This window comes from Mandrillus leucophaeus, unplaced genomic scaffold (assembly GCF_000951045.1).
Source record: "Mandrillus leucophaeus isolate KB7577 unplaced genomic scaffold, Mleu.le_1.0 Scaffold3, whole genome shotgun sequence".
Lineage (NCBI taxonomy): Eukaryota > Metazoa > Chordata > Mammalia > Primates > Cercopithecidae > Mandrillus > Mandrillus leucophaeus.
The window spans coordinates 3227882-3241117 of NW_012103142.1; positions in this window are offsets into that span (position 1 = coordinate 3227882).

The window sequence follows — 13236 nt, forward strand, 5'->3', positions numbered from 1 at the left end:
ACTGCTCTGAATATTTTGTAATAAAGGTCTTTGCACATGTGACCACATACGTGTTAGGAGGCTGCATGCTCCGGAAGCCTGGACTCTTAAGCTGGAGCTCTCGGAAGAGCTCTTCGGTTTCTGAGCATAATGCTCCCATCTCCTGATTTCTCTGAACAGAAAACAAAAGAGAGAATGAGGGAAATTGCTATTTTATTTGTATCCATGAACTTGGCTGTAATCAGTTATGCCATATAGGATGTCAGACAATACCACTGGTTAAAATAAAGCCTATTTTTCAAATTCAGTGAGTTTCTCAAGTTTATTATATTTTCCTCTTGTTTTTATTTAATGCACAATATGGCATTATATCAATATCCTTTAAACTGTGACCTGGCATACTTGTCTGACAGATCTTAATATTACTCCTAACATTTAGAAAATGTTGATAAAGCTCCTTAGTTGTACATTTTTTGGTGAAGAGTATCCAGGTCTTTGCTGTGGATGGGTAAAGCAAGGAGCAAATGACGAGGTATTAAGCACTGGGGCCTGTCTTATCTACACGCGAAGGTAAGAGTGGCCGAAATGACGGGGCTCAGCAGACTGTGGCCTGAAGGTCAAATCTGGCCCACCACTCGTTTGGTGTAGTCTGCTAAGAATGGCTTTTACATTTTTAAATGGTTGGGAAAGAAAAACAAAAAGAAGTAGTAGTTTTTGTAGCAGGTAAAAAGTAATGTAAAACTTAAATTCCAGTATCCATAAATAAAGTTTTATGAGAACAGAACCATGTTCATCTGTTTATGTATTGTCTGTGGCTGCTTTTGTGCTACAGTGACAGAGGCAAATAGTTGCAGCAGAAACTATACGACCTCCAAAATGTCAACCATTTACCATCTGGCCCTTTAGAGAAGTCTGCTGACCCTTGGCCCAGGGCTACAGTTTTCTCATCTATACAGTGAAGCTCAAGTTTTCTTCATCTTTAACATTCGAGACTATAAGCCATATATTTTTATTATAAAACTGCCAGAGAGAAGGTTGGGTTTGTGTATATATATATATGTACATTGTTTGTAAGCTTTTAGGCGAATGTATTTTATGACTGTTTTTCTTAGCTGGCTACGGTCCTTGAAAATACTCTTCAGAATGACTGAATTGCATCACGGGATGAAAGAGCCACAGGGTCTCAGAGCTGATTTCTCAGGGACTTTGCTGATGTGCTTCCTTTCTTGGTGTCCTTGGAATGACACCCAGCAGGTGTCCCAGGGTGGACCGTGGGGCTCAGCCTGTGAGGATATTGAGAGCTGGGTTTTTGTCTGGGCCCTGGCTGGCAGCGGGGAATGAAGGCAGTGATAGAAGGCAGACCAAGCATAGTCTCCTTTCCATCCCCAGTGACTTCGTAAGGAGGTGAGAGAAAAGGGCCCCGGTTATTACATGGGGTCCTTTAGCTCCTGTAAGAATCAGACAGTTGTAGGGAGTATTTTGCATTCACATACCAGACATGACAGCAGCCTTCCTCCTAGGCTTCTGAGAAGAGGGCCTGCTTAGCCCAAGGAGAGTTGATACCAGAAAAAGCTCCCCTGAAGTGAAACCACTTAAAATGGGGACCAAAATTTCATAGAATGTGGTGGACACTGGGGGTAGGGGAAGCCTGAATGGAACTTTAATCATGAAAATGGAACATAATGATGAAAGCATGTTCATAATTTTAAAGATATATTAATTCTGACAAAGAAGGAAACTAAGTTGTTTTTGAAGTGAAACTGATTTTTGTATCTTACAATAATCTTACTTGGTTTTTGCAACATGATCATAGAAGGAAGTTTTGCAAAAATATTTGATAGTTTCATCAGTTTTCAGAGTCTCTTAATATTTTGATATTCACATTCTTTTTTATAAGTATCAGTGATCACCTCCTCCACTTTCCTTTTATTGTTAACTGGTCTGAGTCTGTCACCCACACTTTTTAGGGCTTTTGCTTAAGGTTTGAGCAGTTTTCTAGCATTATTCATCAAATCCACCACCATTTGCAAGATTTGTGATTATTGCAATTAAGTTGCATTCTATTTGTGTCATTTGTCATATACTTACAATATAACCATAGAGACTAACAGAAGACCAGAATAGAGTGGGCAGGATAAATACTTTGGCTTCAGGTACTTAGGAAGCAAAGAGAGACTAACTTTTTATAAATAGCTCGTTAGTGAATGTTTTCACATGGGGATGACTTTCACTTCTGTATACAATTTGGTAGCTGCAAGGACTTGGTTAATGACTATGCAAATAATAAAGACCCCCTTTTATTTATAATGCAGATATGTTTTAATAATGTACATACCCTTTGAACTTAGCATTTACACTTCTCAGAAGCCTTTAGCCTGAGCAACATAGCTGGGGACTCTGACTCTACAAAAATTTTGTTTTGATTACCAGGTGTGGTGGCGCATGCATTGTTAGTCCCAGCTGCTTGGGAGGCTGAGGTGGGAGGATTTGAGCCCAGGAGTTCAAGGCTGCAGGAAGCCATAGTTGTGCCACTGCACTCCAACCTGGGTGACATAGTGAGACCCTGTCTCAAAAAAAAAAAAAGGTCTTAAGTGCACAGCGTAGAATGTTTTCAGTGTCACATTCTTTGTACAGCAAAATACTGGAAGTAACGCACATATCTATGAATAAGGACTTGATTGAATAAGATGGTCATCCGTGCAGTGGAATACCATCCAGCAAGGAGAAAAAGTCAGTGGCAAACTATAGTACCCTGGCCCCCTTTTTTGTTGATAGATAATGCATGGCTAGGAAATGAATATACATTGAACTGTTAGCAACCATCTCTAGGTAGTGGGATTGTGGCCTTTAATTTTTATTTATTTATTTATTTTTTTGAGATGGAGTCTTGCTCATCGCCCAGGCTGGAGTGCAACGGCGCAATCTTGGCTCACTGCAAGCTCCGCCTCCTGGGTTCACGCCATTCTCCTGTCTCAGCCTCCCGAGTAGCTGAGACTACAGGCGCCCACCACCACGCCGGCTAATTTTTTGTATTTTTAGCAGAGACGGGGTTTCACTGTGTTAGCCAGGAGAGCCTCGATCTCCTGACCTCATGATCCGCCTGCCTCAGCCTCCCAAAGTGCTGGGATTACAGGTGTGAGCCACCGCGCCTGGCCAATGGCCTTTACTTTTTATGCTATTTTTGTAATGTATGCCTTTTTTTACACTGAGGGTTTTGTTTTGTGATCAGAAGAAACTTTTTCTTTCTTTTGTTTCTTAATGAGAAAGGTGTTTAAAGTCTATGTGACCTGGAGAACCATTCTCAAATTTCAGTTTTGCCAGGGTAGAGCCCAGCCTTCCAAGGCAGGAGAACAGTTGCTGGAAAGAAACTGCACCCAGCTATTAGGCCTCTGGCAAGCAAAGCTGCACCAGTACTTTGTAGCGGGATTCTCCACCCAGCTGGGAGGATTTGGTGATTTCTTCTTCAGTAGAAGGGTGTATTTTAAGAATCTGAAGCAGGATTTTTCAAGTTTGGCACTATTGACATCTCAGACCAGATAAGTATTTATTGTGGAAGCTGTTCTGTGCAGTGTAGGGTGTTAGGCAGCATCCCTGGCCTCTACCCGCTAATGCCAGTAGCACACATGCTCCCTTCCCCCAGCTGGGATAGCCAGAGATGTCTCCAGATGTTGTTGCCAAATGGCCTCTGGGGAACAAAATCATCCCTGGTTGAAAACCATGAATCTAACACTTCATCCCTTCTAGTCTTGCAGAACACCAAAGCCTCTTTTCTTGGAAAAAAAAAAAAAATTAACACCCAGTAGCCTGTTGTAACTTAAAGAAGTAGTTTGGCAACCGGGCACGGTGGCTCACGCCTGTAATCCCAGCACTTTGGGAGGCCGAGGTGGGTGAATCACCTGAGGTCAGGAATTTAAAACCAGCCTGGTCAACTTGATGAAACCCTGTCTCTACTAAAAATACAAAAAATTAGCCAAGCTTGGTGGTAGGCGCCTGTAATCCCAGCTACTCAGGAGGCTGAGGCAGGAGAATTGCTTGAACCTGCGAGGCGGAGGTTGCAGTGAGCCGAGATCACACCACGGCACTCCAGCCTGGGCGACAAGAGTGGAATGCCGTTTTAAAAAAAAAAAAAAGTAGCTTGACATCTTGGAGGGAAAGTACAAATTGGAAAGGCCTTTTTAGACTCAAAATATTTTTAGGGGAAAAGGAAGATGGTAGCTTAGAAGAAAATATGTTTGGTACTGAATTAAGGTCATTTCTTAAAAAAAAAAAAAAAACAACCAGTAGATGTAGATGTTGAGTAAATTAAGTTATCCTTTGTTCAGAAGCTCTTTGCCATTATCCACAGACAGAAAATCTGGTAATTAAACTGGGGGTATGACTACAAGATTTTCTTAGACCAGTAATGAAATAACAAACCTCAATGTGCCTGTTGTGGACACCTAAGATACTGGTTAGTCTGCATCCCACAAGTTGACATTGGACATCGAGGCTGTCTTGTTAGGGGGAGTTTGCAGCCTTCTGCATCTGGGAACAGTTCGTGCCTCTGAAGCCAACTGGGAAAAGAGCTCCTGAGGACAAATGGTCCTGAGGCAGTTTCTGGAAAACCCATTATTGAAGCCATAGGCTGTGGTCTAAGTACTCATAGCCAGTGGGATAATGTTATATTGCAGACCTATTTGAGTAGTTCAGTTAAGTGCTTTGTTTAGAAGTTATTATAAGTTAAGGAAGTAACCTTCAGTTCTGCAACTAAAAATAAAAATTATGCCACCACCATTTGATTGTCAGTTGCAGCAAAAAATAAGATGTAAAACCACAGACCCAGCCTAGATTCTTAACAAAAACCAGTGGTTCTGAACTCTTATCAGATCCATTACCCTTTGCATAACTAATATTTCATAATACCTCTTTTATAATCCTGAGGTGAAATTCATAGATAATTCACACAATTTCAAAGAAAATATAATGATCGGCTGGGCACGGTGGCTCATGCCTGTAATCCCAGCACTTTGGGAGGCCAAGTGGGCGAATCACAAAGTCAGGAGGTCGAGACCATCCTGGCTAACACAGTGAAACCCCATCTCTACTAAAAAATAAAAAAAAAAATTAGCCGAGCATGGTGGAGGGTTCCTATAGTCCCAGCTACTCGGGAGGCTGGGGCAGGAGAATGGCGTGAACCCGGGAGGCGGAGCTTGCAGTGAGCCGAGATTGCACCACTGCACACCAGCCTGGGCGACAGAGCGAGACTTGGTCTCAAAAAAAAAAAAGAAAATATAATGATCTAATATAAATGACAAAGGAAAAATACTAATACATTTCTATATATAAGTGCTGGCTGGGCATGGTGGCTCGCACCCGTAATCCCAGCACTTTGGGAGGCTGAGGCAGGCAGATCACTTGAGGTTAGTTGTTCAGGACGAGCCTGGCCAACATGGTGAAACCCGGCCCTACAGAAAATTTTTTAAAAGTTAACTGGGGCGGGGCACAGTGGCTCACACCTGTAATCACAGCACTTTGGGAAGCTGAGGCAAGTGGATCACTCGCCAGCCTGGCTAACATGGTGAAACCCTATCTCTACTAAAAATACAAAATTAGTACAAAATAGAAAAATTAGTTAGCTGTGGTGGCACAGGCCTGGGTCCCAGCTACTCAGGAGGCTGAGGCAGGAAAATTGCTTGAACCTGGGAGGCAGAGGTTGCAGTAAGCCGAGATCGTGCCACTGCACTCCAGCCTGGGCAATAGGGTGAGACTCTGTCTCAAAAATAAATAAATAATGAAAAAATAAGAAGTTATCTGGGCATGGTGGCACACACCTGTAGTCCCAGCTACTGAGGAGGCTGAGGCAGGAAGATTGCTTTGCACTCCAGCCTGGGTGACAGAGTGAGACCCTGTCTCAAAAAAAAAAAAAAAAAAATGCTCAAGCATAACTACATAAAAGATACAATAAAGTAGTTAGATGCTTGTACCTATACATAGAATCACCTTGAATATGACAGCTCCACAGGCATACTGATACAGTTGTGTTGTCTTGGCAACTCAAATACCAGGGCTGACTGCCGTCAGTCATGATTTTTCTGAAACTGGTAAGCAACTCTTGGGAAAATTTTAAAAAAAAACAATTAGAATTTTTTTTTTTTTTTTGGACAGGGTCTCAGTCTGTTGCCCAGCCTGGAGAACTTTTTGATTTATGCAGTTGTGATCCTGGGAAATTTAAGTATATTAAAATGCAGAAAAGTATTTGTTTTATATGTAAAACCAAGTTACAGTCTAGGCTCAGATAACCATAAATAGTTTTTTCCACCTTCATGAATGTTCAGCAGGATGTTTGTCGTGTGAAGCAATTCTTGTTAAGAATCCCACTCTGCACAGTGGCCCTTGCATGCTCAAATAGCAGTAATACTCCTGATCAGTATGATAGCCAAAATGGCCCGAGAGATTTCAGTGCACCCGCTGAGAACTGCTGACAGACCTAATGACCCTGGGACACCTGGAGTCCTAAGAAGTGAAACCTCCGCAATGCAGGACAGACCTGGCTCCCTATTGTCTTCCTTCTTCTTTCACCTCCTTCCCCCTACTTTCCTTACCTCCCTACTAAAAAGTAGTTATTTTAATGAACTGTTACTGTATGTTAGGCAATTTACATTCTTGCATATTCTATACAAGTAATGTCTCTTTCTCAGTCACGTTACAACTGAGGCTAGATTCAACAGACTCTCCTGGTATCAACATTGAAAGACTCCTGGTTCCAAAGTTTTATAGCATTGGTGTTAGACACACCTCTTTTGGTTTTTTGAAAGAAAATTTAAAAAAAAATTAATTCAGCGTAATTTCCATAAGGACTCTCTGGCTGCTGCTGCCAAACTGGGGAGGAGTCCCTGGCAGCCACAGCCAGGCACTTGGTGCCTTATCTCATTCAGCACACACTGGGTCTCTCTCCCTAGTCCCAGCCCCCTTGCCCTCGCTTCTCAGCTGGGATAGAAATGCACCTCCAGTCCTCGGAAGAGAAACTACCTTTTCCCTCTTTCAGCCAAAAGGTCTTAAGCCAGCACTCGCTTTGTATGTCCTAGGAGATTAACATGCTTCCCTCTGACTGTCCTCTATAGCACTGCTCTAATGGGACAAGGTCATTGTGTGCTCTTGCTCTCTCTCCTGGTCTTTGTGCATGATAGTCCCTCTCTCTAGAACCCTCTCCTCCTCCTCATTCCTCTGAGCTAATGTATTCGTTCTTCTGTTCAGCCTTGACATCACTCGCTCTGTAAATCCCTGACCATTCCCAAGCTTGGATTAGGTGTGTCATCTGCGTGCACACTGTAATCTTCTGGAATGATCAGTGGTGGCACTGATCACACTGCTTTATCATTGCTTGCTGTTTGTACCACCTGCTCAAAAAGGAAAAACATATAAAGGTTAGGGATACAGACTCTGGAACCTTTGATGGGACTAAGTAATTTGCCCAAGATTGTACCAATAGTAGACAGTGGGGCTGTTCAAATCGCAGCCCTGCTGTCTCCTATTGGTATGATCTTGGGCAAATTACTCAGTCTCTCAGAGTCTGTCTTGTAGGGTTGTGAGGACTAAATGAGTTAAGATATGAAAAGCCCTGAGCATAACAGAAAATGCTAAATACTGGCTTAAGGCTGCATGTCATCGAGGACAGATCATGTCTTATTCACTATGGTGTCCCTTTCACCTAGCTTGGTACCTGGCACACAGTAGGCATTCAGTCCTTATTGACCGAGTCAGTAAATGACTATCGGCTTTTAATCCCTTGCAGATCGCCTTGTCTTTTGCTTCCTGTTTTTACAATCAATAGTCTTTAGAAGCAAAGATCATCTAAAGAAAGAAACCAAATATGTATGGGTTATCTGCCTTGCCTAAGAAATGGTGCTGTGTGGAATTTCCTTGTTTAAAAAGAGACACGTGTTAGAAAAATTGGCTTCTGATTCTCTTTGTTATGCCTTGCTGTGTAATTTAAGTTGGATGCACAGCAATTTAATGAATTAGAACAAGAACCAAAAGATTATTGGAAGTGGCTGATGGCCACAATCTAGATAATTCCTACTGTGTCCCCATCCATCTGCCACTTTAAAATTAAAATAGCAAGGAAAAAGAAAGAGAATTGGAAGGCATTATGGTTTCTTGCACCCTCATTCAGCCATTCTACAAATTTCTATTAGGTACCTTCCATCTGTCAGGCACTGGGAATATGGGAAAGAATAAAAGTCAAATTCCTGTCCCCATGGAATTGTTCGTTGCTTTCATGGGAGAAGGCAGTGGTAAACAATGACCGTACCATCTCGCTGGCACCCCTAGAACAGAACCTCTAAGCACCTGTTGCTGGAGGCCATTTCTGGGCCGGTGCACCTTTGATCCACCTCCCTGGCACTCAACGGACAGACAGTAGAATTTCTCATGGTGTCCAGGGCTGCATGTCCTCTTGGGTTACCTCGACTTCATCAGCTGGCTCCACTGTGTGTTTCCAGTGTGAGGTGTGAGGTCACCATCCACTGCCATTACACGAAGACCCATTTCCCCTGGACCATTGCTCAAGTGTGACAGAGCTGATTGTCCTGTGTGAAACTCAGCCACTCACAGCTCTGCCCAGTGAGACAGGCAACGACTCTCTGATCATGGTTGCTGACGCAGTGCTTGTGGTGGGGAGTGTCCCTATCTGGAGGCACAGCCAAGTGGCTGCTGTGCCCTCAACAAGCCCCACCCTGCTTCACGGTGAGGAAACAGCCCCCACTCAACCAGTCCTGTCCCCAGCCTGCAGTTGAGTCAGGTGCCCCCACAAGTGTTTATGTAACTTGTGCTGATCATACTAGGGTCAAAGCACTTACCACATTACTTTGTCTAACTATTATTCTTTCGTGACACAAAACATATTTATTGTTGAAAATGTTTAAATGTAGGTAAGTAACATCTATTATCCCACTACCTGGAAACAATAGCTGTTGACAGATTGGTGTAACTCCTGGAAATTTTCCTAAATCTGGCAAAACACATTGCTTTTAAAACTCATTATTATTCAGTGATCTGTGTCAAATGATGTTGAAACAGCTGGATAGCCACTTTCCTCCTTCAGCCACAATCATTTCCAGACAGATCAAAGATTTAAATGGAGAAAGGCTTTCAAAGCATGTCCCAAAACCTAGAAATCATGCAGGAAAAGGCAAATGAATTTGCTCATACAGAAACTGTAGAGTTTTCATACATTGGTGTCCATTTGGCAGGATTCAGTAAGGGCAGAAGCTGTACATAGCTGCAGTGCTAGGTAATTATTCTAGAACTTTCTAGAAGCGTTCTCATATGTCCACAAGGAACAGAGTACAGAGACTTTTCACTCAACATCATTTGTAATAGCAGAAAGAAATGGGAACAAACCTCAAACTCCATCAATCGGGGAATAGGAAATACACTGCAGCATGTATTCATACAATGAAATATTAAACAGCAGTGAAGACAAATGAACTAGAATGATTCCCCCCCACCACCCCAGACCCCTGATTTTGTCTCTGTCCCAGGAACAATAGGCAATGTCTGGAAACATTTTTAGTTGTCACACTTGGAGGTGAGGGTGGTGAGTAATAGTGGGCAGAGGCCAGGGATGCTGCTGAACATTTTGCAATGCACAGGACGGCCCCCACAGCAAGGAATTATCCAGCAAAAACGTGTCAGCAGTGCCGAGGTTGAGAAACTGAGAGATGACTCAACATCTTGGCAGATCTCACCAACAACCTTAAGTGAAAGAGGAGGCTACAAAATGATCTATCTGACATCGTTTACAGATGCATACATACACCGTAAAACTAAAAGCAGAAAATAATAATAAACACCAACTTGTAGAGGGGTCACCTCTAGGGAGGGAGAGGGCATGGAATCAGAGAGGGGCATGAAAGGGCTTCGGCTGTCAATAGCCAGACAGCTTAGGTTCTAATGCCGGTTCCACCACTGACAATGTATAACCTCCGCAGGTTGCTTAATCATTCAGGGCCTTAGTTGTCACATCTGTAAAATGGGATGACATTGGTAATAGTGCCTTCTTCACAGGATTGTGGTGAGGGTTAAATTCGTTACCAACGTAGAGCACTTAGAACAGTGTGTGGCTCATAGTAAGAACTATATGTTTTTGTCACCATTTTCATCATGATGATGAGTATCTATGATGTTCTATTTCTAAAATATCAGAAGTGAATATGGCATGTGTGTGAAACAGCTCAGCGTTCTGCCTTGACAAGGACCTTCACTCCTCCTGCCACCCCCACCGGCCGAGTGAATTTCAGCCTCAGCACTTACTCTGTATCTGTTAAGGCACGCCATCCCAAACATTCTCTCCAAATCCGAGACAACTTATCCAAGCACTGTGTTTCCTTTTCCTCTCCCCCCACCCCGCCGCCCCCATGATGCTGGAAACTTCTCTTTATTGATACAGATGATGAGCAATGCGGTGACAAGTGTGTGTCCCTCGGCTGTTTCAAATTGATGGCTATGGGATTACCAGGATTAACAAGGTGCACATTTTGACACTTCGGCAGCATTGCCAAATGGTTCTCCTAAAAGCTTGCCCCAGTTTACACTCCCACCTGCCAACAAGTGTTGTTACTGTTTCCTGTTGCCGCCCTCACTAGGATAGGAGCTTCTTGACGCAGGAACTGTGACATTTGTCTGTGTATTCTCAATGTCTTGAGAGGTGCCTGGCAAAATTTGGTTGAATGGATTAAGGCTTTACCTTAATCACCAAGTAGGTAAGGAGGATAGAGAAAAATAAGACACTCATGCCCTCAAGAACTTACAATTTAGGTTTGTTTGAAAGTTAGCTGAGAATTCCAAGTCTATGGGCGCTGGTGAGAGTGGCCTGGCAAAGCCAGCCCAGGAAGAGCTGCTGAGCAAGTTGTAAGGAACAAGGACTCCCCCCAGTCCTTGGCAAAGCAGAGGAATGGCGTTCCAGACAGGCCACAGACAGCTCAAGCAAAGTCGTGGTGACGGGGATGAGGAAGGTGCGCTTGCGGATGGCTAGAATGGAGGTTGCCTGGGCACAGACATCTTGGAGGATCTGATTAGCAAGAAAGGCAGGGCCCGTCCAGATGGGGGCAAGCCTTGTCCAACTGACTAAAAAGTTTAATCTTTATCCTGGAGGCCACTGAGAGCTACCAGGGGTGGGGCGTTACGGGGAGGCAAGGCTGCTCTGAAACAGGAAGCTTAATCACAGCTGGGCTGCCGCTGGCTGCCTGTCACACGGGAGCTGTGCTGCCCTCAAGCTGCCCACCTGGAGCACCCGCTTTCCAGGTGACCAAAGCTGGATCCGGATGCCCCCTGGCTTAGGAAGGGCAGCCCTGGGCAAGTGTGAGGGAGTGAAGACCAGGCCTGAGAAGCAGGGAGAAGCTATTTGTCAGGAAAGTGTAGTCACCAGGATCAGGGGCAAGCTGGTGGCTTCCTCTCCACAGCCCCTCACTCATCTCTGTCACCACACCTGTGCTCGGGCTGGCAGTGACAGTGGTGTGCTAGAGCTCTCTCACTGTGACTCTTAGTTTTTTAGAGACAGGGTCTCGCAATGTTCTTTCTACTTAATTTTATTTCTTAGGAAAGATTGGCCCTTCACAAGCATCATCCAGCACAGCTAAGCATAGTGGTTACCAGCACTGACCCTGGGCAAGACTGCCTGGGCTTCACTCCCAGCTCTAGTACTTACTAGCTGTGTGTCCCTTGGGCAAGTCACTCCACCTCTCTGTGCCTCATTGTTATACATAAAATGGGGGGTACTGTTAACCCATCTCAGAGAGTCCTTAGGAGGATTAAGTTACATGTATGTAAAACTCATAACAACTTTTGCCAAGTAATTAGTGCTCTTTCCATGTTTATTAAATGCATATAAAAGAAAATGAATGTATCCAGAGAGGCAGTCTGACTTACCTGAGGTCACATAGCAAATTAGAGACAGAGCTGGAATCAGAGCCCGAACCTCTGCCATGGCAGGTAGCCCTGCTAGTCTTGTTTGGGGTCATCTGCCCCTGACCAGGGTCCATAGGGCTTCTGGGGAGGATCTATGTGTCCTGACATTGGATAGTTTACTTAGAAGGCGTGGAGCAGGGAGACCCCGCGGCCTCTGCCTGCGACAGGCAGGTTGTCGAGGTGGCCTCCAGGGTGCACAGCCTCCCCCGCCTGAGGCAGGCCGCACACAGAAGTCCAGGCAGGACCTGACCCCATTACTGCGGTTTGTCAGGTCAGTAGAGCAGAGACTGCCCCAGGCACGAAGGCGAGTTGGGCCTGCATATCAGCTGCACCCCAGGCACGAAGGCGAGTTGGGCCTGCATATCAGCTGCACCCCAGGCACGAAGCTGCACACAGACAGAGATGCGGCGATAACAAGGCTGCTGGAGATAAGGCCCTGCTACATTTCTGCCGTTCAGCCAGTCAGCGGCCGCCAGGCACTCTTCTAGGTACTTGGAATTCAGTGATGAACAAAATAGACAAAGCCCCTACCCTCGCCAACCTCATGACATTCTATTAGAGGGGGGCAGACGATAAACAGGTACACAGGGCTTGAAGGACATGAGGCCAGGTAAGGCAGGTGAGCATGGCTTGTAATGAGGAGGTCGGGGGGACCTCAGAGGAGGTGACACATGAGCAGTCCTGAAGGACCAGAGGGACCACCACTCACAGTGCTGCAACCTGGCATGTGTTGCTTCAGTAAACCCTCCTGGTGTCCCTGGCTATGCAAGTGACATTCTCCCATCTTACTGATGAGGAAGCTCAGAGACATGCGCTCACCTGTAGCCACAAATGGAGGCATGAGATTCAGACTCAGCCCCGTCTCCCAGAACTCGGCTACCTCTCCACCGGCTCACAGGAGTACAAGCACGCTTCCAGAATGTGGACGTCACGAAGCCTGTGGGGGGGAAGCAGGTGGTGTGCGATGGGGGTCATGGGGAGAGGGGGATATGCACAGGGTTAGTGGGGTGAGCGGATCTAGAGTTCACTCAGGAACGCCTCCTTGTAGACCTGAGTTTAGAGTTAAGCTTGGAAAGAAGGAAGGGAGGGAGAGAGGGAGGGAGGGAGGGAAAGAGGAAGGAAGGAGGGGCGGACAATTCCATAGGGAGAGGATCTGGCTCATGCAGAGCTTCAGCGGGAGTGGTGAGGAGGGCTGTCCGCAGGGAGGAACCTGCTTTGGAGTGGACATTTGGTGCAAATTCATGGCAAGAGGCGAGGCTTCAGATTCAGGTTGTACACTCTGGTTCTTTCACCACCATTCGAAGGTCCAGC